We start from the raw sequence: 24,132 nt of genomic DNA on the forward strand, positions 1-24,132 counted from the left end.
ACTGCGAATACGTGCAGAGAGCCAGAATTTGGCTCCAAAATATGGCTCAGGCCTCGATATTGGGATGTTTAGATATTTTGAAATCTGCAGGGGAGTCTGTGCAAAATGTGACCAAACGCCGCTTTCAGTACTTCGCATATGTTGGGTACAAAAAAGTCGTAATTTCAAACTGCGAATACGTGCAGAGGGCCAGAATTTGGCTCTAAAATATGGCTCAGGCCTCGAAATTGGGATATTTGGGATATTTTGAAAACTGCAGGGGAGTTTGTGCAAAATGTGACTCACTGCCGCTATCAGGATTTGGCATATGTTGGGTATAAAAAGTCGTAATTTCAAACTGCGAATACGTGCAGAGAGCCAGAATTTGGCTCCAAAATATGGCACAGGCCTCGAAATTGGGAAGTTTGGGATATTTTGAAAACTGAAGGGGGGTTTGTGCAAAATGTGACTCACTCCGCTTTCAGTACTTGGCATTTTTTGGGTATAAAAAGTAGTAATATCAAACTGCGAATACGTGCAGAGAGCCGGAATTTGGCTCTAAAATATGGCTCAGGCCTCGATATTGGGATGTTTGGGATATTTTGAAAACTGCAGGAAGGTTTGGGACAAATGTGACCAAACGCCGCTTTCAGTACTTCGCATATGTTGGGTACAAAAAAGTCGTAATTTCAAACTGCGAATACGTGCAGAGGGCCAGAATTTGGCTCTAAAATATGGCTCAGGCCTCGAAATTGGGATATTTGGGATATTTTGAAAACTGCAGGGGAGTTTGTGCAAAATGTGACTCACTGCCGCTATCAGGATTTGGCATATGTTGGGTATAAAAAGTCGTAATTTCAAACTGCGAATACGTGCAGAGAGCCAGAATTTGGATCCAAAATATAGCTCAGGCCTCGAAATTGGGATATTTTTTATATTTTGAAAACTGCAGGGGACTTTGTGCAAAATGTGACTCACTGCCGCTTTCTGTACTTGGCATATGTTGGGTATAAAAAGTCGTAACTTCACACTGCGAATACGTGCAGAGAACCTGAATTTGGCTCCAAAATATGGCTCAGGCCTCGAAATTGGGATGTTTGGGATATTTTGAAAACTGCAAGGGGGATTAGGACAAATTTGTCCAAACGCCGCTTTCAGTACTTGGCATGTGTTGGGTATAAAAAAGTCGCAATTTCAAAATGCGAATACGTGCAGAGAGCCAGAATTTGGATCCAAAATATGGCTCAGGCCACGATATTGTAATGTTTGGGATATTTTGAAAACTGCAGGGGGAGTTTGTGCAAAATGTGACCAAACGCTGCTTTCAGTACTTCCCATATGTTGGGTATAAAAAAGTCGTAATTTCAAACTGTGAATACGTGCAGAGAGCCAGAATTTGCCTCCAAAATATGGCTCAGGCCTCGAAGTTGGGATGTTTGGGATATTTTGAAAACTGCAGGGGGGATTGGGACAAATGTGACCAAACGCCACTTTCATTACTTGGCATATGTAGGGTATAAAAAATCTTAATATCAAACTGCGAATACGTGCAGAGAGCTAGAATTTGGCTCCAAAATATGGCTCAGGCCTCGATATTGGGAAGTTTGGGATATTTTGAAAACTGCAGGGGGGTTTGTGCAAAATGTGACTCACTTCCGCTTTCAGTACTTGGCATATGTTGGGCATAAAAAGTCGTAATATCAAACTGCGAATACGTGCAGAGAGCCGGAATTTGGCTCCAAAATATAGCTCATGCCTCGATATTGGGATGTTTGGGATATTTTGAAAACTGCAGGAAGGTTTGGGACAAATGTGACCAAACGCCGCTTTCAGTACTTCGCATATGTTGGGTATAAAAAAGTCGTAATTTCAAACTGCGAATACGTGCAGAGAGCCAGAATTTGGCTCCAAAATATGGCTCAGGCCTCGAAATTGGGATGTTTGGGATATTTTGAAAATTGCAGGGGAGTTTGTGCAAAATGTGACTCACTGTCGCGTCCAGTACTTTGTGTATGTTGGGTATAAAAAAGTCGCAATTTCAAACTGCGAATACGTGCAGAGAGCCAGAATTTGGCTCCAAAATATGGTTCAAGCCTCGAAATAGGGATATTTGGGATATTTTGAAAACTGCAGTGAGGTTTGGGACAAATGTGACCAAACGCTGCTTTCAGTACTTGCCATATTTTGGTTATAAAAAATCGTAATTTCAAACTGCGAATACGTGAAGAGAGCCAGAATTTGGATCCAAAATATAGCTCAGGCCTCGAAATTGGGATATTTTTCATATTTTGAAAACTGCAGGGGACTTTGTGCAAAATGTGACTCACTGCCGCTTTCTGTACTTGGCATATGTTGGGTATAAAAAGTCGTAACTTCACACTGCGAATACGTGCAGAGAACCTGAATTTGGCTCCAAAATATGGCTCAGGCCTCGAAATTGGGATGTTTGGGATATTTAGAAAACTGCAAGGGGGATTGGGACAAATTTGTCCAAACGCCGCTTTCAGTACTTGGCATGTGTTGGGTATAAAAAAGTCGCAATTTCAAACTGCGAATACGTGCAGAGAGCCAGAATTTGGCTCCAAAATATGGCTCAGGCCTCGAAATTGGGATATTTGGGATATTTCGAAAACTGCAGGGAGTTTGTGCAAAATATGACTCCCTGCCGCTTTCAGGACTTGGCATATGTTGGGGATAAAAAGTCGTAATATCAAGCTGCGAATACGTGCATAGAGCCAAAATTTGGCTTCAAAATATGGCTCAGGCCTCGAAATTGGGATGTTTGGGATTTTTTGAAAACTGCAGGGAGGTTTGGGACATATGTGACCAAACTCCGCTTTCAGTACTTGGCATATGTTGCTTATAAAAAAGTCGCAATTTCAAACTGCGAATACGTGCAGAGAGCCAGAATTTGGATCCAAAATATGGCTCAGGCCTCGAAATTGAGATATTTTTGATATTTTGAAAACTGCAGGGGGTATTGGGACAAATGTGACCAAACGCCACTTTCAGTATTTTGCATATGTTGGGTATAAAAAGTCGTAATTTCAAATTGCGAATATGTGCAGAAAGCCAGAATTTGGCTCCAAAATATGGCTCAGGCCTCGAAGTTGGGATGTTTGGGATATTTTGAAAACTGCACGGGGGATTGGGACAAATGTGACCAAACGCCACTTTCAATTCTTGGCATATGTTGGGTATAAAAAATCTTAATATCAAACTGCGAATACGTGCAGAGAGCCAGAATTTGGCTCCAAAATATGGCTCAGGCCTCGATATTGGGATGTTTAGATATTTTGAAATCTGCAGGGGAGTTTGTGCAAAATGTGACCAAACGCCGCTTTCAGTACTTCGCATATGTTGGGTACAAAAAAGTCGTAATTTCAAACTGCGAACACGTGCAGAGGGCCAGAATTTGGCTCTAAAATATGGCTCAGGCCTCGAAATTGGGATATTTGGGATATTTTGAAAACTGCAGGGGAGTTTGTGCAAAATGTGACTCACAGCCGCTATCAGGATTTGGCATATGTTGGGTATAAAAAGTCGTAATTTCAAACTGCGAATACGTGCAGAGAGCCAGAATTTGGCTCCAAAATATGGCACAGGCCTCGAAATTGGGAAGTTTGGGATATTTTGAAAACTGAAGGGGGGTTTGTGCAAAATGTGACTCACTCCGCTTTCAGTACTTGGCATTTGTTGGGTATAAAAAGTAGTAATATCAAACTGCGAATACGTGCAGAGAGCCGGAATTTGGCTCCAAAATATGGCTCAGGCCTCGATATTGGGATGTTTGGGATATTTTGAAAACTGCAGGAAGGTTTGGGACAAATGTGACCAAACGCCGCTTTCAGTACTTCGCATATGTTGGGTATAAAAAAGTCGTAATTTCAATCTGCGAATACGTGCAGAGAGCCAGAATTTGGTTTCAAAATATGGCTCAGGCCTCGAAATTGGGATGTTTGGGATATTTTGAAAATTGCAGGGGAGTTTGTGCAAAATGTGACTCACTGTCGCGTCCAGTACTTTGTGTATGTTGGGTATAAAAAAGTCGCAATTTCAAACTGCGAATACGTGCAGAGAGCCAGAATTTGGCTCCAAAATATGGTTCAAGCTTCGAAATAGGGATATTTGGGATATTTTGAAAACTGCAGGGAGGTTTGGGACAAATGTGACCAAACGCTGCTTTCAGTACTTGCCATATTTTGGGTATAAAAAATCGTAATTTCAAACTGCGAATACGTGCAGAGAGCCAGAATTTGGATCCAAAATATAGCTCAGGCCTCAAAATTGGGATATTTTTTATATTTTGAAAACTGCAGGGGACTTTGTGCAAAATGTGACTCACTGCCGCTTTCTGTACTTGGCATATGTTGGGTATAAAAAGTCGTAACTTCACACTGCGAATACGTGCAGAGAACCTGAATTTGGCTCCAACATATGGCTCAGGCCTCGAAATTGGGATGTTTGGGATATTTTGAAAACTGCAAGGGGGATTAGGACAAATTTGTCCAAACGCCGCTTTCAGTACTTGGCAAGTGTTGGGTATAAAAAAGTCGCAATTTCAAACTGCGAATACGTGCAGTGAGCCAGAATTTGGCTCCAAAATATGGCTCAGGCCTCGAAATTGGGATGTTTGGGATATTTTGAAAACTGCAGAGACGTTTAGGACATATGTGACCAAACTCCGCTTTCAGTACTTGGCATATGTTGGGTATAATAAGTCGTAGTTTCAAACTGCGAATACGTGCAGAGAGCCAGAATTTGGCTCCAAAATATGGCTCATGCCTCGAAGTTGGTATGTTTGGGATATTTTGAAAACTGCAGGGGGGATTGGGACAAATGTGACCAAACGCGGCTTTCAATACTTGGCATAAGTTGGGTATAAAAAGTCTTAATATCAAACTGCGAATACGTGCAGAGAGCCAAAATTTGGCTCCAAAATATGGCTCAGGCCTCGAAATTGGGATGTTTGGGATATTTTGAAAATTGCAGGGGAGTTTGTGCAAAATGTGACTCACGGTCGCATCCAGTACTTTGTGTATGTTGGGTATAAAAAAGTTGCAATTTCAAACTGCGAATACGTGCAGAGAGCCAGAATTTGGCTCCAAAATATGGTTCAAGCCTCGAAATAGGGATATTTGGGATATTCTGAAAACTGCAGGGAGGTTTGGGACAAATGTGACCAAACGCTGCTTTCAGTACTTGTCATATTTTGGGTATAAAAAATCGTAATTTCAAACTGCGAATACGTGCAGAGAGCCAGAATTTGGATCCAAAATATAGCTCAGGCCTCGAAATTGGGATATTTTTCATATTTTGAAAACTGCAGGGGACTTTGTGCAAAATCTGACTCACTGCCGCTTTCTGTACTTGGCATATGTTGGGTATAAAAAGTCGTAACTTCACACTGCGAATACGTGCAGAGAACCTGAATTTGGCTCCAAAATATGGCTCAGGCCTCGAAATTGGGATGTTTGGGATATTTTGAAAACTGCACGGGGGATTGGGACAAATGTGACCAAACGCCACTTTCAATTCTTGGCATATGTTGGGTATAAAAAATCTTAATATCAAACTGCGAATACGTGCAGAGAGCCAGAATTTGGCTCCAAAATATGGCTCAGGCCTCGATATTGGGATGTTTAGATATTTTGAAATCTGCAGGGGAGTTTGTGCAAAATGTGACCAAACGCCGCTTTCAGTACTTCGCATATGTTGGGTACAAAAAAGTCGTAATTTCAAACTGCGAACACGTGCAGAGGGCCAGAATTTGGCTCTAAAATATGGCTCAGGCCTCGAAATTGGGATATTTGGGATATTTTGAAAACTGCAGGGGAGTTTGTGCAAAATGTGACTCACAGCCGCTATCAAGATTTGGCATATGTTGGGTATAAAAAGTCGTAATTTCAAACTGCGAATACGTGCAGAGAGCCAGAATTTGGCTCCAAAATATGGCACAGGCCTCGAAATTGGGAAGTTTGGGATATTTTGAAAACTGAAGGGGGGTTTGTGCAAAATGTGACTCACTCCGCTTTCAGTACTTGGCATTTGTTGGGTATAAAAAGTAGTAATATCAAACTGCGAATACGTGCAGAGAGCCGGAATTTGGCTCCAAAATATAGCTCAGGCCTCGATATTGGGATGTTTGGGATATTTTGAAAACTGCAGGAAGGTTTGGGACAAATGTGACCAAACGCCGCTTTCAGTACTTCGCATATGTTGGGTATAAAAAAGTCGTAATTTCAAACTGCGAATACGTGCAGAGAGCCAGAATTTGGCTCCAAAATATGGCTCAGGCCTCGAAATTGGGATGTTTGGGATATTTTGAAAATTGCAGGGGAGTTTGTGCAAAATGTGACTCACTGTCGCGTCCAGTACTTTGTGTATGTTGGGTATAAAAAAGTCGCAATTTCAAACTGCGAATACGTGCAGAGAGCCAGAATTTGGCTCCAAAATATGGTTCAAGCTTCGAAATAGGGATATTTGGGATATTTTGAAAACTGCACGGGGGATTGGGACAAATGTGACCAAACGCCACTTTCAATTCTTGGCATATGTTGGGTATAAAAAATCTTAATATCAAACTGCGAATACGTGCAGAGAGCCAGAATTTGGCTCCAAAATATGGCTCAGGCCTCGATATTGGGATGTTTAGATATTTTGAAATCTGCAGGGGAGTTTGTGCAAAATGTGACCAAACGCCGCTTTCAGTACTTCGCATATGTTGGGTACAAAAAAGTCGTAATTTCAAACTGCGAACACGTGCAGAGGGCCAGAATTTGGCTCTAAAATATGGCTCAGGCCTCGAAATTGGGATATTTGGGATATTTTGAAAACTGCAGGGGAGTTTGTGCAAAATGTGACTCACAGCCGCTATCAAGATTTGGCATATGTTGGGTATAAAAAGTCGTAATTTCAAACTGCGAATACGTGCAGAGAGCCAGAATTTGGCTCCAAAATATGGCACAGGCCTCGAAATTGGGAAGTTTGGGATATTTTGAAAACTGAAGGGGGGTTTGTGCAAAATGTGACTCACTCCGCTTTCAGTACTTGGCATTTGTTGGGTATAAAATGTAGTAATATCAAACTGCGAATACGTGCAGAGAGCCGGAATTTGGCTCCAAAATATGGTTCAGGCCTCGATATTGGGATGTTTGGGATATTTTGAAAACTGCAGGAAGGTTTGGGACAAATGTGACCAAACGCCGCTTTCAGTACTTCGCATATGTTGGGTATAAAAAAGTCGTAATTTCAAACTGCGAATACGTGCAGAGAGCCAGAATTTGGCTCCAAAATATGGCTCAGGCCTCGAAATTGGGATGTTTGGGATATTTTGAAAATTGCAGGGGAGTTTGTGCAAAATGTGACTCACTGTCGCGTCCAGTACTTTGTGTATGTTGGGTATAAAAAAGTCGCAATTTCAAACTGCGAATACGTGCAGAGAGCCAGAATTTGGCTCCAAAATATGGTTCAAGCTTCGAAATAGGGATATTTGGGATATTTTGAAAACTGCAGGGAGGTTTGGGACAAATGTGACCAAACGCTGCTTTCAGTACTTGCCATATTTTGGGTATAAAAAATCGTAATTTCAAACTGCGAATACGTGCAGAGAGCCAGAATTTGGATCCAAAATATAGCTCAGGCCTCAAAATTGGGATATTTTTTATATTTTGAAAACTGCAGGGGACTTTGTGCAAAATGTGACTCACTGCCGCTTTCTGTACTTGGCATATGTTGGGTATAAAAAGTCGTAACTTCACACTGCGAATACGTGCAGAGAACTTGAATTTGGCTCCAAAATATGGCTCAGGCCTCGAAATTGGGATGTTTGGGATATTTTGAAAACTGCAAGGGGGATTAGGACAAATTTGTCCAAACGCCGCTTTCAGTACTTGGCAAGTGTTGGGTATAAAAAAGTCGCAATTTCAAACTGCGAATACGTGCAGAGAGCCAGAATTTGGCTCCAAAATATGGCTCAGGCCTCGAAATTTGGATGTTTGGGATATTTTGAAAACTGCAGAGACGTTTAGGACATATGTGACCAAACTCCGCTTTCAGTACTTGGCATATGTTGGGTATAATAAGTCGTAGTTTCAAACTGCGAATACGTGCAGAGAGCCAGAATTTGGCTCCAAAATATGGCTCATGCCTCGAAGTTGGTATGTTTGGGATATTTTGAAAACTGCAGGGGGAATTGGGACAAATGTGACCAAACGCGGCTTTCAATACTTGGCATAAGTTGGGTATAAAAAGTCTTAATATCAAACTGCGAATACGTGCAGAGAGCCAGAATTTGGCTCCAAAATATGGCTCAGGCCTCGAAATTGGGATGTTTGGGATATTTTGAAAATTGCAGGGGAGTTTGTGCAAAATGTGACTCACGGTCGCATTCAGTACTTTGTGTATGTTGGGAATAAAAAAGTTGCAATTTCAAACTGCGAATACGTGCAGAGAGCCAGAATTTGGCTCCAAAATATGGTTCAAGCCTCGAAATAGGGATATTTGGGATATTCTGAAAACTGCAGGGAGGTTTGGGACAAATGTGACCAAACGCTGCTTTCAGTACTTGCCATATTTTGGGTATAAAAAATCGTAATTTCAAACTGCGAATACGTGCAGAGAGCCAGAATTTGGATCCAAAATATAGCTCAGGCCTCGAAATTGGGATATTTTTCATATTTTGAAAACTGCAGGGGACTTTGTGCAAAATCTGACTCACTGCCGCTTTCTGTACTTGGCATATGTTGGGTATAAAAAGTCGTAACTTCACACTGCGAATACGTGCAGAGAACCTGAATTTGGCTCCAAAATATGGCTCAGGCCTCGAAATTGGGATGTTTGGGATATTTTGAAAATTGCAGGGGAGTTTGTGCAAAATGTGACTCACGGTCGCATTCAGTACTTTGTGTATGTTGGGAATAAAAAAGTTGCAATTTCAAACTGCGAATACGTGCAGAGAGCCAGAATTTGGCTCCAAAATATGGTTCAAGCCTCGAAATAGGGATATTTGGGATATTCTGAAAACTGCAGGGAGGTTTGGGACAAATGTGACCAAACGCTGCTTTCAGTACTTGCCATATTTTGGGTATAAAAAATCGTAATTTCAAACTGCGAATACGTGCAGAGAGCCAGAATTTGGATCCAAAATATAGGTCAGGCCTCGAAATTGGGATATTTTTCATATTTTGAAAACTGCAGGGGACTTTGTGCAAAATCTGACTCACTGCCGCTTTCTGTACTTGGCATATGTTGGGTATAAAAAGTCGTAACTTCACACTGCGAATACGTGCAGAGAACCTGAATTTGGCTCCAAAATATGGCTCAGGCCTCGAAATTGGGATGTTTGGGATATTTTGAAAACTGCAAGGGGGATTGGGACAAATTTGTCCAAACGCCGCTTTCAGTACTTGGCTTGTGTTGGGTATAAAAAAGTCGCAATTTCAAACTGCGAATACGTGCAGAGAGCCAGAATTTGGCTCCAAAATATGGTTCAGGCCTCGAAATTGGGATATTTGGGATATTTCGAAAATTGCAGGGAGTTTGTGCAAAATATGACTCCCTGCCGCTTTCAGGACTTGGCATATGTTGGGGATAAAAAGTCGTAATATCAAGCTGCGAATACATGCATAGAGCCAAAATTTGGCTTCAAAATATGGCACAGGCCTCGAAATTGGGATGTTTGGGATTTTTTGAAAACTGCAGGGAGGTTTGGGACATATGTGCCCAAACTCCGCTTTCAGTACTTGGCATATGTTGCTTATAAAAAAGTCGCAATTTCAAACTGCGAATACGTGCAGAGAGCCAGAATTTGGATCCAAAATATGGCTCAGGCCTCGAAATTGAGATATTTTTGATATTTTGAAAACTGCAGGGGAGTTTGTGCAAAATGTGACTCACTGCCGCATTCAGTACTTTGCATATGTTGGGTATAAAAAGTCGTAATTTCAAATTGCGAATACGTGCAGAAAGCCTGAATTTGGCTCCAAAATATGGCTCAGGCCGCGAAATTGGGATGTTTGGGATTTTTTGAAAACTGCAGGGAGGTTTGGGACATATGTGACCAAACTCCGCTTTCAGTACTTGGCATACGTTGGTTATAAAAAAGTCGCAATTTCAAACTGCAAATACGTGCAGAGAGCCAGAATTTGGCTCCAAAATATGGCTCAGGCCACGAAATTGGGATATTTGGGATTTTTCGAAAACTGCAGGGGAGTTTGTGCAAAACTTGACTCATTGCCGCTCTCAATACTTGGCATATGTTGGGTATAATAATTCGTAGTTTCAAACTGCGAATACGTGCAGAGAGCCAGAATTTGGCTGCAAAATATGGCTCAGGCCACGATATTGTAATGTTTGGTATATTTTGAAAACTGCACGGGGGATTGGGACAAATGTGACCAAACGCCACTTTCAATTCTTGGCATATGTTGGGTATAAAAAATCTTAATATCAAACTGCGAATACGTGCAGAGAGCCAGAATTTGGCTCCAAAATATGGCTCAGGCCTCGATATTGGGATGTTTAGATATTTTGAAATCTGCAGGGGAGTTTGTGCAAAATGTGACCAAACGCCGCTTTCAGTACTTCGCATATGTTGGGTACAAAAAAGTCGTAATTTCAAACTGCGAACACGTGCAGAGGGCCAGAATTTGGCTCTAAAATATGGCTCAGGCCTCGAAATTGGGATATTTGGGATATTTTGAAAACTGCAGGGGAGTTTGTGCAAAATGTGACTCACAGCCGCTATCAAGATTTGGCATATGTTGGGTATAAAAAGTCGTAATTTCAAACTGCGAATACGTGCAGAGAGCCAGAATTTGGCTCCAAAATATGGCACAGGCCTCGAAATTGGGAAGTTTGGGATATTTTGAAAACTGAAGGGGGGTTTGTGCAAAATGTGACTCACTCCGCTTTCAGTACTTGGCATTTGTTGGGTATAAAAAGTAGTAATATCAAACTGCGAATACGTGCAGAGAGCCGGAATTTGGCTCCAAAATATAGCTCAGGCCTCGATATTGGGATGTTTGGGATATTTTGAAAACTGCAGGAAGGTTTGGGACAAATGTGACCAAACGCCGCTTTCAGTACTTCGCATATGTTGGGTATAAAAAAGTCGTAATTTCAAACTGCGAATACGTGCAGAGAGCCAGAATTTGGCTCCAAAATATGGCTCAGGCCTCGAAATTGGAATGTTTGGGATATTTTGAAAATTGCAGGGGAGTTTGTGCAAAATGTGACTCACTGTCGCGTCCAGTACTTTGTGTATGTTGGGTATAAAAAAGTCGCAATTTCAAACTGCGAATACGTGCAGAGAGCCAGAATTTGGCTCCAAAATATGGTTCAAGCTTCGAAATAGGGATATTTGGGATATTTTGAAAACTGCACGGGGGATTGGGACAAATGTGACCAAACGCCACTTTCAATTCTTGGCATATGTTGGGTATAAAAAATCTTAATATCAAACTGCGAATACGTGCAGAGAGCCAGAATTTGGCTCCAAAATATGGCTCAGGCCTCGATATTGGGATGTTTAGATATTTTGAAATCTGCAGGGGAGTTTGTGCAAAATGTGACCAAACGCCGCTTTCAGTACTTCGCATATGTTGGGTACAAAAAAGTCGTAATTTCAAACTGCGAACACGTGCAGAGGGCCAGAATTTGGCTCTAAAATATGGCTCAGGCCTCGAAATTGGGATATTTGGGATATTTTGAAAACTGCAGGGGAGTTTGTGCAAAATGTGACTCACAGCCGCTATCAAGATTTGGCATATGTTGGGTATAAAAAGTCGTAATTTCAAACTGCGAATACGTGCAGAGAGCCAGAATTTGGCTCCAAAATATGGCACAGGCCTCGAAATTGGGAAGTTTGGGATATTTTGAAAACTGAAGGGGGGTTTGTGCAAAATGTGACTCACTCCGCTTTCAGTACTTGGCATTTGTTGGGTATAAAAAGTAGTAATATCAAACTGCGAATACGTGCAGAGAGCCGGAATTTGGCTCCAAAATATGGCTCAGGCCTCGATATTGGGATGTTTGGGATATTTTGAAAACTGCAGGAAGGTTTGGGACAAATGTGACCAAACGCCGCTTTCAGTACTTCGCATATGTTGGGTATAAAAAAGTCGTAATTTCAAACTGCGAATACGTGCAGAGAGCCAGAATTTGGCTCCAAAATATGGCTCAGGCCTCGAAATTGGGATGTTTGGGATATTTTGAAAATTGCAGGGGAGTTTGTGCAAAATGTGACTCACTGTCGCGTCCAGTACTTTGTGTATGTTGGGTATAAAAAAGTCGCAATTTCAAACTGCGAATACGTGCAGAGAGCCAGAATTTGGCTCCAAAATATGGTTCAAGCTTCGAAATAGGGATATTTGGGATATTTTGAAAACTGCAGGGAGGTTTGGGACAAATGTGACCAAACGCTGCTTTCAGTACTTGCCATATTTTGGGTATAAAAAATCGTAATTTCAAACTGCGAATACGTGCAGAGAGCCAGAATTTGGATCCAAAATATAGCTCAGGCCTCAAAATTGGGATATTTTTTATATTTTGAAAACTGCAGGGGACTTTGTGCAAAATGTGACTCACTGCCGCTTTCTGTACTTGGCATATGTTGGGTATAAAAAGTCGTAACTTCACACTGCGAATACGTGCAGAGAACTTGAATTTGGCTCCAAAATATGGCTCAGGCCTCGAAATTGGGATGTTTGGGATATTTTGAAAACTGCAAGGGGGATTAGGACAAATTTGTCCAAACGCCGCTTTCAGTACTTGGCAAGTGTTGGGTATAAAAAAGTCGCAATTTCAAACTGCGAATACGTGCAGAGAGCCAGAATTTGGCTCCAAAATATGGCTCAGGCCTCGAAATTTGGATGTTTGGGATATTTTGAAAACTGCAGAGACGTTTAGGACATATGTGACCAAACTCCGCTTTCAGTACTTGGCATATGTTGGGTATAATAAGTCGTAGTTTCAAACTGCGAATACGTGCAGAGAGCCAGAATTTGGCTCCAAAATATGGCTCATGCCTCGAAGTTGGTATGTTTGGGATATTTTGAAAACTGCAGGGGGAATTGGGACAAATGTGACCAAACGCGGCTTTCAATACTTGGCATAAGTTGGGTATAAAAAGTCTTAATATCAAACTGCGAATACGTGCAGAGAGCCAGAATTTGGCTCCAAAATATGGCTCAGGCCTCGAAATTGGGATGTTTGGGATATTTTGAAAATTGCAGGGGAGTTTGTGCAAAATGTGACTCACGGTCGCATTCAGTACTTTGTGTATGTTGGGAATAAAAAAGTTGCAATTTCAAACTGCGAATACGTGCAGAGAGCCAGAATTTGGCTTCAAAATATGGTTCAAGCCTCGAAATAGGGATATTTGGGATATTCTGAAAACTGCAGGGAGGTTTGGGACAAATGTGACCAAACGCTGCTTTCAGTACTTGCCATATTTTGGGTATAAAAAATCGTAATTTCAAACTGCGAATACGTGCAGAGAGCCAGAATTTGGATCCAAAATATAGCTCAGGCCTCGAAATTGGGATATTTTTCATATTTTGAAAACTGCAGGGGACTTTGTGCAAAATCTGACTCACTGCCGCTTTCTGTACTTGGCATATGTTGGGTATAAAAAGTCGTAACTTCACACTGCGAATACGTGCAGAGAACCTGAATTTGGCTCCAAAATATGGCTCAGGCCTCGAAATTGGGATGTTTGGGATATTTTGAAAACTGCAAGGGGGATTGGGACAAATTTGTCCAAACGCCGCTTTCAGTACTTGGCTTGTGTTGGGTATAAAAAAGTCGCAATTTCAAACTGCGAATACGTGCAGAGAGCCAGAATTTGGCTCCAAAATATGGTTCAGGCCTCGAAATTGGGATATTTGGGATATTTCGAAAACTGCAGGGAGTTTGTGCAAAATATGACTCCCTGCCGCTTTCAGGACTTGGCATATGTTGGGGATAAAAAGTCGTAATATCAAGCTGCGAATACATGCATAGAGCCAAAATTTGGCTTCAAAATATGGCACAGGCCTCGAAATTGGGATGTTTGGGATTTTTTGAAAACTGCAGGGAGGTTTGGGACATATGTGCCCAAACTCCGCTTTCAGTACTTGGCATATGTTGCTTATAAAAAAGTCGCAATTTCAAACTGCGAATACGTGCAGAGAGCCAGAATTTGGATCCAAAATATGGCTCAGGCCTCGAAATTGAGATATTTTTGATATTTTGAAAACTGCAGGGGAGTTTGTGCAAAATGTGACTCACTGCCGCATTCAGTACTTTGCATATGTTGGGTATAAAAAGTCGTAATTTCAAATTGCGAATACGTGCAGAAAGCCTGAATTTGGCTCCAAAATATGGCTCAGGCCGCGAAATTGGGATGTTTGGGATTTTTTGAAAACTGCAGGGAGGTTTGGGACATATGTGACCAAACTCCGCTTTCAGTACTTGGCATACGTTGGTTATAAAAAAGTCGCAATTTCAAACTGCAAATACGTGCAGAGAGCCAGAATTTGGCTCCAAAATATGGCTCAGGCCACGAAATTGGGATATTTGGGATTTTTCGAAAACTGCAGGGGAGTTTGTGCAAAACTTGACTCATTGCCGCTCTCAATACTTGGCATATGTTGGGTATAATAATTCGTAGTTTCAAACTGCGAATACGTGCAGAGAGCCAGAATTTGGCTGCAAAATATGGCTCAGGCCACGATATTGTAATGTTTGGTATATTTTGAAAACTGCAGGGGGAGTTTGTGCAAAATGTGACCAAACGCTGCTTTCAGTACTTCCCATATGTTGGGTATAATAAAGTCGTAATTTCAAACTGCGAATACGTGCAGAGAGCCAGAATTTGCCTCCAAAATATGGCTCAGGCCTCGAAGTTGGGATGTTTGGGATATTTTGAAAACTGCAGGGGGGATTGGGACAAATGTGACCAAACGCCACTTTCAATACTTGGCATATGTTGGGTATAAAAAATCTTAATATCAAACTGTGAATACGTGCAGAGAGCCAGAATTTGGCTCCAAAATATGGCTCAGGCCTCGATATTGGGATGTTTGGGATATTTTGAAATCTGCAGGGGAGTTTGTGCAAAATGTGACCAAATGCCGCTTTCAGTACTTCGCATATGTTGGGTACAAAAAAGTCGTAATTTCAAACTGTGAATACGTGCAGAGAGCCAGAATTTGGCTCTAAAATATGGCTCAGCCCTCGAAATTGGGAAATTTTTCATATTTTGAAAACTGCAGGGGACTTTGTGCAAAATGTGACTCACTGCCGCTTTCTGTACTTGGCATATGTTGGGTATAAAAAGTCGTAACTTCACACTGCGAATACGTGCAGAGAACCTGAATTTGGCTCCAAAATATGGCTCAGGCCTCGAAATTGGGATGTTTGGGACATTTTGAAAACTGCAAGGGGGATTGGGACAAATTTGTCCAAACGCCGCTTTCAGTACTTGGCATGTGTTGGGTATAAAAAAGTCGCAATTTCAAACTGCGAATACATGCAGAGAGCCAGAATTTGTCTCCAAAATATGGCTCAGGCCTCGAAATTGGGATGTTTGGGATATTTTGAAAACTGCAGAGACGTTTAGGACATATGTGACCAAACTCCGCTTACAGTACTTGCGATATCTTGGGTATAATAAGTCGTAGTTTCAAACTGCGAATACGTGCAGAGAGCCAGAATTTGGCTCCAAAATATGGTTCAAGCCGCGAAATAGGGATATTTGGGATATTTTGAAAACTGCAGGGAGGTTTGGGACAAATGCGACAAAACGCTGCTTTCAGTACTTGCCATATTTTGGGTACAAAAAATCGTAACTTCACACTGCGAATACGTGCAGAGAACCTGAATTTGGCTCCAAAATATGGCTCAGGCCTCGAAGTTGGTATGTTTGGGATATTTTGAAAACTGCAGGGAGGTTTGGGACAAATGTGACCAAACGCCGCTTTCAGTACTTCGCATATGTTGGGTATAAAAAAGTCGTAATTTCAAACTGCGAATACATGCAGAGAGCCAGAATTTGGCTCCAAAATATAACTCAGGCCATGAAATTGGGATGTTCGGGATATTTTGAAAACTGCAGGGGAGTTTGTGCAAAATATGACTCACTGCCGCTTTCAGTACTTGGCATATGTTGGGTATAAAAAGTCAAAATATCAAACTGCGAATACGTGCAGAGAGCCAGAATTTGGCTCCAAAATATGGCTCAAGCCTCGAAATAGGGATATTTGGGATATTTTGAAAACTGCAGGGAGGTTTGGGACATATGTGACCAAACGCTGCTTTCAGTACTTGGCATATGTTGGGTATAAAAATTGTAATTTCAAACTGCGAATACGTGCAGAGAGCCAGAATTTGGATCCAAAATATGGCTCTGGCCGCGAAATTGAGATATTTTTTATATTTTGAAAACTGCAGGGGAGTTTGTGCAAAATGTGACTCACTGCCTCATTCAGTACTTTGCATATGTTGGGTATAAAAAGTCGTAATTTCAAATTGCGAATACGTGCAGAAAGCCAGAATTTGGCTCCAAAATATGGCTCAGGCCGCGAAATTGGGATGTTTGGGATTTTTTGAAAACTGCAGGGAGGTTTGGGACATATGTGACCAAACTCCGCTTTCAGTACTTGGCATATGTTGGTTATAAAAAAGTCGCAATTTCAAACTGCAAATACGTGCAGAGAGCCAGAATTTGGCTCCAAAATATGGCTCAGGCCTCGAAATTGGGATATTTGGGATTTTTCGAAAACTGCAGGGGAGTTTGTGCAAAATTTGACTCATTGCCGCTCTCAGTACTTGGCATATGTTGGGTATAATAAGTCGTAGTTTCAAACTGCGAATACGTGCAGAGAGCCAGAATTTGGATCCAAAATATGGTTCAGGCCACGATATTGTAATGTTTGGGATATTTTGAAAACTGCAGGGGGAGTTTGTGCAAAATGTGACCAAATGCTGCTTTCAGTACTTCCCATATGTTGGGTATAATAAAGTCGTAATTTCAAACTGCGAATACGTGCAGAGAGCCAGAATTTGCCTCCAAAATATGGCTCAGGCCTCGAAGTTGGGATGTTTGGGATATTTTGAAAACTGCAGGGGGGATTGGGACAAATGTGACCAAACGCCACTTTCAATACTTGGCATATGTTGGGTATAAAAAATCTTAATATCAAACTGTGAATACGTGCAGAGAGCCAGAATTTGGCTCCAAAATATGGCTCAGGCCTCGATATTGGGATGTTTGGGATATTTTGAAATCTGCAGGGGAGTTTGTGCAAAATGTGACCAAATGCCGCTTTCAGTACTTCGCATATGTTGGGTACAAAAAAGTCGTAATTTCAAACTGTGAATACGTGCAGAGAGCCAGAATTTGGCTCTAAAATATGGTTCAGCCCTCGAAATTGGGAAATTTTTCATATTTTGAAAACTGCAGGGGACTTTGTGCAAAATGTGACTCACTGCCGCTTTCTGTACTTGGCATATGTTGGGTATAAAAAGTCGTAACTTCACACTGCGAATACGTGCAGAGAACCTGAATTTGGCTCCAAAATATGGCTCAGGCCTCGAAATTGGGATGTTTGGGATATTTTGAAAACTGCAAGGGGGATTGGGACAAATTTGTCCAAACGCCGCTTTCAGTACTTGGCATGTGTTGGGTATAAAAAAGTCGCAATTTCAAACTGCGAATACATGCAGAGAGCCAGAATTTGGCTCCAAAATATGGCTCAGGCCTCGAAATTGGGATGTTTGGGATATTTTGAAAACTGCAGAGACGTTTAGGACATATGTGACCAAACTCCGCTTACAGTACTTGCGATATCTTGGGTATAATAAGTCGTAGTTTCAAACTGCGAATACGTGCAGAGAGCCAGAATTTGGCTCCAAAATATGGTTCAAGCCGCGAAATAGGGATATTTGGGATATTTTGAAAACTGCAGGGAGGTTTGGGACAAATGCGACAAAACGCTGCTTTCAGTACTTGCCATATTTTGGGTACAAAAAATCGTAACTTCACACTGCGAATACGTGCAGAGAACCTGAATTTGGCTCCAAAATATGGCTCAGGCCTCGAAGTTGGTATGTTTGGGATATTTTGAAAACTGCAGGGAGGTTTGGGACAAATGTGACCAAACGCCGCTTTCAGTACTTCGCATATGTTGGGTATAAAAAAGTCGTAATTTCAAACTGCGAATACATGCAGAGAGCCAGAATTTGGCTCCAAAATATAACTCAGGCCATGAAATTGGGATGTTCGGGATATTTTGAAAACTGCAGGGGAGTTTGTGCAAAATATGACTCACTGCCGCTTTCAGTACTTGGCATATGTTGGGTATAAAAAGTCAAAATATCAAACTGCGAATACGTGCAGAGAGCCAGAATTTGGCTCCAAAATATGGCTCAAGCCTCGAAATAGGGATATTTGGGATATTTTGAAAACTGCAGGGAGGTTTGGGACATATGTGACCAAACGCTGCTTTCAGTACTTGGCATATGTTGGGTATAAAAATTGTAATTTCAAACTGCGAATACGTGCAGAGAGCCAGAATTTGGATCCAAAATATGGCTCTGGCCGCGAAATTGAGATATTTTTTATATTTTGAAAACTGCAGGGGAGTTTGTGCAAAATGTGACTCACTGCCTCATTCAGTACTTTGCATATGTTGGGTATAAAAAGTCGTAATTTCAAATTGCGAATACGTGCAGAAAGCCAGAATTTGGCTCCAAAATATGGCTCAGGCCGCGAAATTGGGATGTTTGGGATTTTTTGAAAACTGCAGGGAGGTTTGGGACATATGTGACCAAACTCCGCTTTCAGTACTTGGCATATGTTGGTTATAAAAAAGTCGCAATTTCAAACTGCAAATACGTGCAGAGAGCCAGAATTTGGCTCCAAAATATGGCTCAGGCCTCGAAATTGGGATATTTGGGATTTTTCGAAAACTGCAGGGGAGTTTGTGCAAAATTTGACTCATTGCCGCTCTCAGTACTTGGCATATGTTGGGTATAATAAGTCGTAGTTTCAAACTGCGAATACGTGCAGAGAGCCAGAATTTGGATCCAAAATATGGTTCAGGCCACGATATTGTAATGTTTGGGATATTTTGAAAACTGCAGGGGGAGTTTGTGCAAAATGTGACCAAATGCTGCTTTCAGTACTTCCCATATGTTGGGTATAAAAAAGTCGTAATTTCAAACTGTGAATACGTGCAGAGAGCCAGAATTTGCCTCCAAAATATGGCTCAGGCCTCGAAGTTGGGATGTTTGGGATATTTTGAAAACTGCAGGGGGGATTGGGACAAATGTGACCAAATGCCACTTTCAATACTTGGCATATGTTGGGTATAAAAAATCTTAATATCAAACTGCGAATACGTGCAGAGAGCCAGAATTTGGCTCCAAAATATGGCTCAGGCCTCGATATTGGGATGTTTGGGATATTTTGAAATCTGCAGGGGAGTTTGTGCAAAATGTGCCCAAACGCCGCTTTCAGTACTTCGCATATGTTGGGTACAAAAAAGTCGTAATTTCAAACTGCGAATACGTGCAGAGAGCCAGAATTTGGCTCTAAAATATGGCTCAGGCCACGAAATTGGGATATTTGGGATATTTCGAAAACTGCAGGGAGTTTGTGCAAAATATGACTCCCTGCCGCTTTCAGGACTTGGCATATGTTGGGGATAAAAAGTCGTAATATCAAGCTGCGAATACGTGCATAGAGCCAAAATTTGGCTTCAAAATATGGCTCAGGCCTCGAAATTGGGATGTTTGGGATTTTTTGAAAACTGCAGGGAGGTTTGGGACATATGTGCCCAAACTCCGCTTTCAGTAATTGGCATATGTTGCTTATAAAAAAGTCGCAATTTCAAACTGCGAATACGTGCAGAGAGCCAGAATTTGGATCCAAAATATGGCTCAGGCCTCGAAATTAAGATATTTTTGATATTTTGAAAACTGCAGGGGAGTTTGTGCAAAATGTGACTCACTGCCGCATTCAGTACTTTGCATATGTTGGGTATAAAAAGTCGTAATTTCAAATTGCGAATACGTGCAGAAAGCCAGAATTTGGCTCCAAAATATAGCTCAGGCCGCGAAATTGGGATGTTTGGGATTTTTTGAAAACTGCAGGGAGGTTTGGGACATATGTGACCAAAGTCCCCTTTCAGTACTTGGCATATGTTGGTTATAAAAAAGTCGCAATTTCAAACTGCAAATACGTGCAGAGAGCCAGAATTTGGCTCCAAAATATGGCTCAAGCCTCGAAATTGGGATATTTGGGATTTTTCGAAAACTGCAGGGGAGTTTGTGCAAAACTTGACTCATTGCCGCTCTCAGTACTTGGCATATGTTGGGTATAATAAGTCGTAGTTTCAAACTGCGAATACGTGCAGAGAGCCAGAATTTGCCTCCAAAATATGGCTCAGGCCTCGAAGTTGGGATGTTTGGGATATTTTGAAAACTGCAGGGGGGATTGGGACAAATGTGACCAAACGCCACTTTCAATACTTGGCATATGTTGGGTATAAAAAATCTTAATATCAAACTGCGAATACGTGCAGAGAGCCAGAATTTGGCTCCAAAATATGGCTCAGGCCTCGATATTGGGATGTTTGGGATATTTTGAAATCTGCAGGGGAGTTTGTGCAAAATGTGACTCACTGCCGCTATCAGGACTTGGCATATGTTGGGTATAAAAAGTCGTAATTTCAAACTGCGAATACGTGCAGAGAGCCTGAATTTGGCTCCAAAATATGGCTCAGGCCTCGAAATTGGGAAGTTTGGGATATTTTGAAAACTGCAGGGGGGTTTGTGCAAAATGTGACTCACTTCCGCTTTCAGTACTTGGCATATGTTGGGTATAAAAAGTCGTAATATCAAACTGCGAGTACGTGCAGAGAGCCGGAATTTGGCTCCAAAATATGGCTCAGGCCTCGATATTGGGATGTTTGGGATATTTTGAAAACTGCAGGAAGGTTTGGGACAAATGTGACCAAACGCCGCTTTCAGTACTTCGCATATGTTGGGTATAAAAAAGTCGTAATTTCAAACTGCGAATACGTGCAGAGAGCCAGAATTTGGCTCCAAAATATGGCTCAGGCGTCGATATTGGGATGTTTGGGATATTTTGAAAACTGCAGGGAGGTTTGGGACAAATGTGACCAAACGCCGCTTTCAGTACTTCGCATATGTTGGGTATAAAAAAGTCGTAATTTCAAACTGCGAATACATGCAGAGAGCCAGAATTTGGCTCCAAAATATAACTCAGGCCATGAAATTGGGATGTTCGGGATATTTTGAAAATTGCAGGGGAGTTTGTGCAAAATGTGACTCACTGCCGCTTTCAGTACTTGGCATATGTTGGGTATAAAAAGTCGAAATATCAAACTGCGAATACGTGCAGAGAGCCAGAATTTGGCTCCAAAATATGGCTCAGCCCTCGAAATTGGGATATTTGGGATATTTTGAAAACTGCAGGGGAGTTTGTGCAAAATGTGACTCACTGCCGCTATCAGGACTTGGCATATGTTGGGTATAAAAAGTCGTAATTTCAAACTGCGAATATGTGCAGAGAGCCAGAATTTGGCTCCAAAATATGGCTCAGGCCTCGAAATTGGGAAGTTTGGGATATTTTGAAAACTGCAGGGGGGTTTGTGCAAAATGTGACTCACTTCCGCTTTCAGTACTTGGCATATGTTGGGTATAAAAATTCGTAATATCAAACTGCGAATACGTGCAGAGAGCCGGAATTTGGCTCCAAAATATGGCTCAGGCCTCGATATTGGGATGTTTGGGATATTTTGAAAACTGCAGGAAGGTTTGGGACAAATGTGACCAAACGCCGCTTTCAGTACTTCGCAAATGTTGGGTATAAAAAAGTCGTAATTTCAAACTGCGAATACGTGCAGAGAGCCTGAATTTGGCTCCAAAATATGGCTCAGGCCTCGAAATTGGGATGTTTGGTATATTTTGAAAATTGCAGGGGAGTTTGTGCAAAATGTGACTCACTGTCGCGTCCAGTACTTTGTGTATGTTGGGTATAAAAAAGTCGCAATTTCAAACTGCGAATACGTGCAGAGAGCCAGAATTTGGCTCCAAAATATGGTTCAAGCCGCGAAATAGGGATATTTGGGATATTTTGAAAACTGCAGGGAGGTTTGGGACAAATGCGACAAAACGCTGCTTTCAGTACTTGCCATATTTTGGGTATAAAAATCGTAACTTCACACTGCGAATACGTGCAGAGAACCTGAATTTGGCTCCAAAATATGGCTCAGGCCTCGAAGTTGGTATGTTTGGGATATTTTGAAAACTGCAGGAAGGTTTGGGACAAATGTGACCAAATGCGGCTTTCAATACTTGGCATATGTTGGGTATAAAAAGTCTTAATATCAAACTGCGAATACGTGCAGAGAGCCAGAATTTGGCTCCAAAATATGGCTCAGGCCTCGAAATTGGGATATTTGGGATATTTTGAAAACTGCAGGGAGGTTTGGGACAAATGTGACCAAACGCCGCTTTCAGTATTTCGCATATGTTGGGTATAAAAAAGTCGTAATTTCAAACTGCGAATACATGCAGAGAGCCAGAATTTGGCTCCAAAATATAACTCAGGCCATGAAATTGGGATGTTCGGGATATTTTGAAAACTGCAGGGGAGTTTGTGCAAAATGTGACTCACTGCCGCTTTCAGTACTTGGCATATGTTGGGTATAAAAAGTCGAAATATCAAACTGCGAATACGTGCAGAGAGCCAGAATTTGGCTCCAAAATATGGCTCAAGCCTCGAAATAGGGATATTTGGGATATTTTGAAAACTGCAGGGAGGTTTGGGACATATGTGACCAAACGCTGCTTTCAGTACTTGGCATATGTTGGGTATAAAAATTGTAATTTCAAACTGCGAATACATGCAGAGAGCCAGAATTTGGATCCAAAATATGGCTCAGGCCTCGAAATTGAGATATTTTTTATATTTTGAAAACTGCAGGGGAGTATGTGCAAAATGTGACTCACTGCCTCATTCAGTACTTTGCATATGTTGGGTATAAAAAGTCGTAATTTCAAATTGCGAATACGTGCAGAAAGCCAGAATTTGGCTCCAAAATATGGCTCAGGCTGCGAAATTGGGATGTTTGGGATTTTTTGAAAACTGCAGGGAGGTTTGGGACATATGTGACCAAACTCCGCTTTCAGTACTTGGCATATGTTGGTTATAAAAAAGTCGCAATTTCAAACTGCAAATACGTGCAGAGAGCCAGAATTTGGCTCCAAAATATGGCTCAGGCCTCGAAATTGGGATATTTGGGATTTTTCGAAAACTGCAGGGGAGTTTGTGCAAAATTTGACTCATTGCCGCTCTCAGTACTTGGCATATGTTGGGTATAATAAGTCGTAGTTTCAAACTGCGAATACGTGCAGAGAGCCAGAATTTGGATCCAAAATATGGCTCAGGCCACGATATTGTAATGTTTGGGATATTTTGAAAACTGCAGGGGGAGTTTGTGCAAAATGTGACCAAACGCTGCTTTCAGTACTTCCCATATGTTGGGTATAAAAAAGTCGTAATTTCAAACAGTGAATACGTGCAGAGAGCCAGAATTTGCCTCCAAAATATGGCTCAGGCCTCGAAGTTGGGATGTTTGGGATATTTTGAAAACTGCAGGGGGGATTGGGACAAATGTGACCAAACGCCACTTTCAATACTTGGCATATGTTGGGTATAAAAAATCTTAATATCAAACTGCGAATACGTGCAGAGAGCCAGAATTTGGCTCCAAAATATGGCTCAGGCCTCGATATTGGGATGTTTGGGATATTTTGAAATCTGCAGGGGAGTTTGTGCAAAATGTGACGAAACGCTGCTTTCAGTACTTCGCATATGTTGGGTACAAAAAAGTCGTAATTTCAAACTGCGAATACGTGCAGAGAGCCAGAATTTGGCTCTAAAATATGGCTCAGGCCTCGAAATTGGGATATTTGGGATATTTTGAAAACTGCAGGGGAGTTTGTGCAAAATGTGACTCACTAGCTGCTGCTATCAGGACTTGGCATATGTTGGGTATAAAAAGTCGTAATTTCAAACTGCGAATACGTGCAGAGAGCCAGAATTTGGCTCCAAAATATGGCTCAGGCCTCGAAATT

The sequence above is a fragment of the Procambarus clarkii genome, chromosome 58, assembly GCF_040958095.1.
Source record: "Procambarus clarkii isolate CNS0578487 chromosome 58, FALCON_Pclarkii_2.0, whole genome shotgun sequence".
Lineage (NCBI taxonomy): Eukaryota > Metazoa > Arthropoda > Malacostraca > Decapoda > Cambaridae > Procambarus > Procambarus clarkii.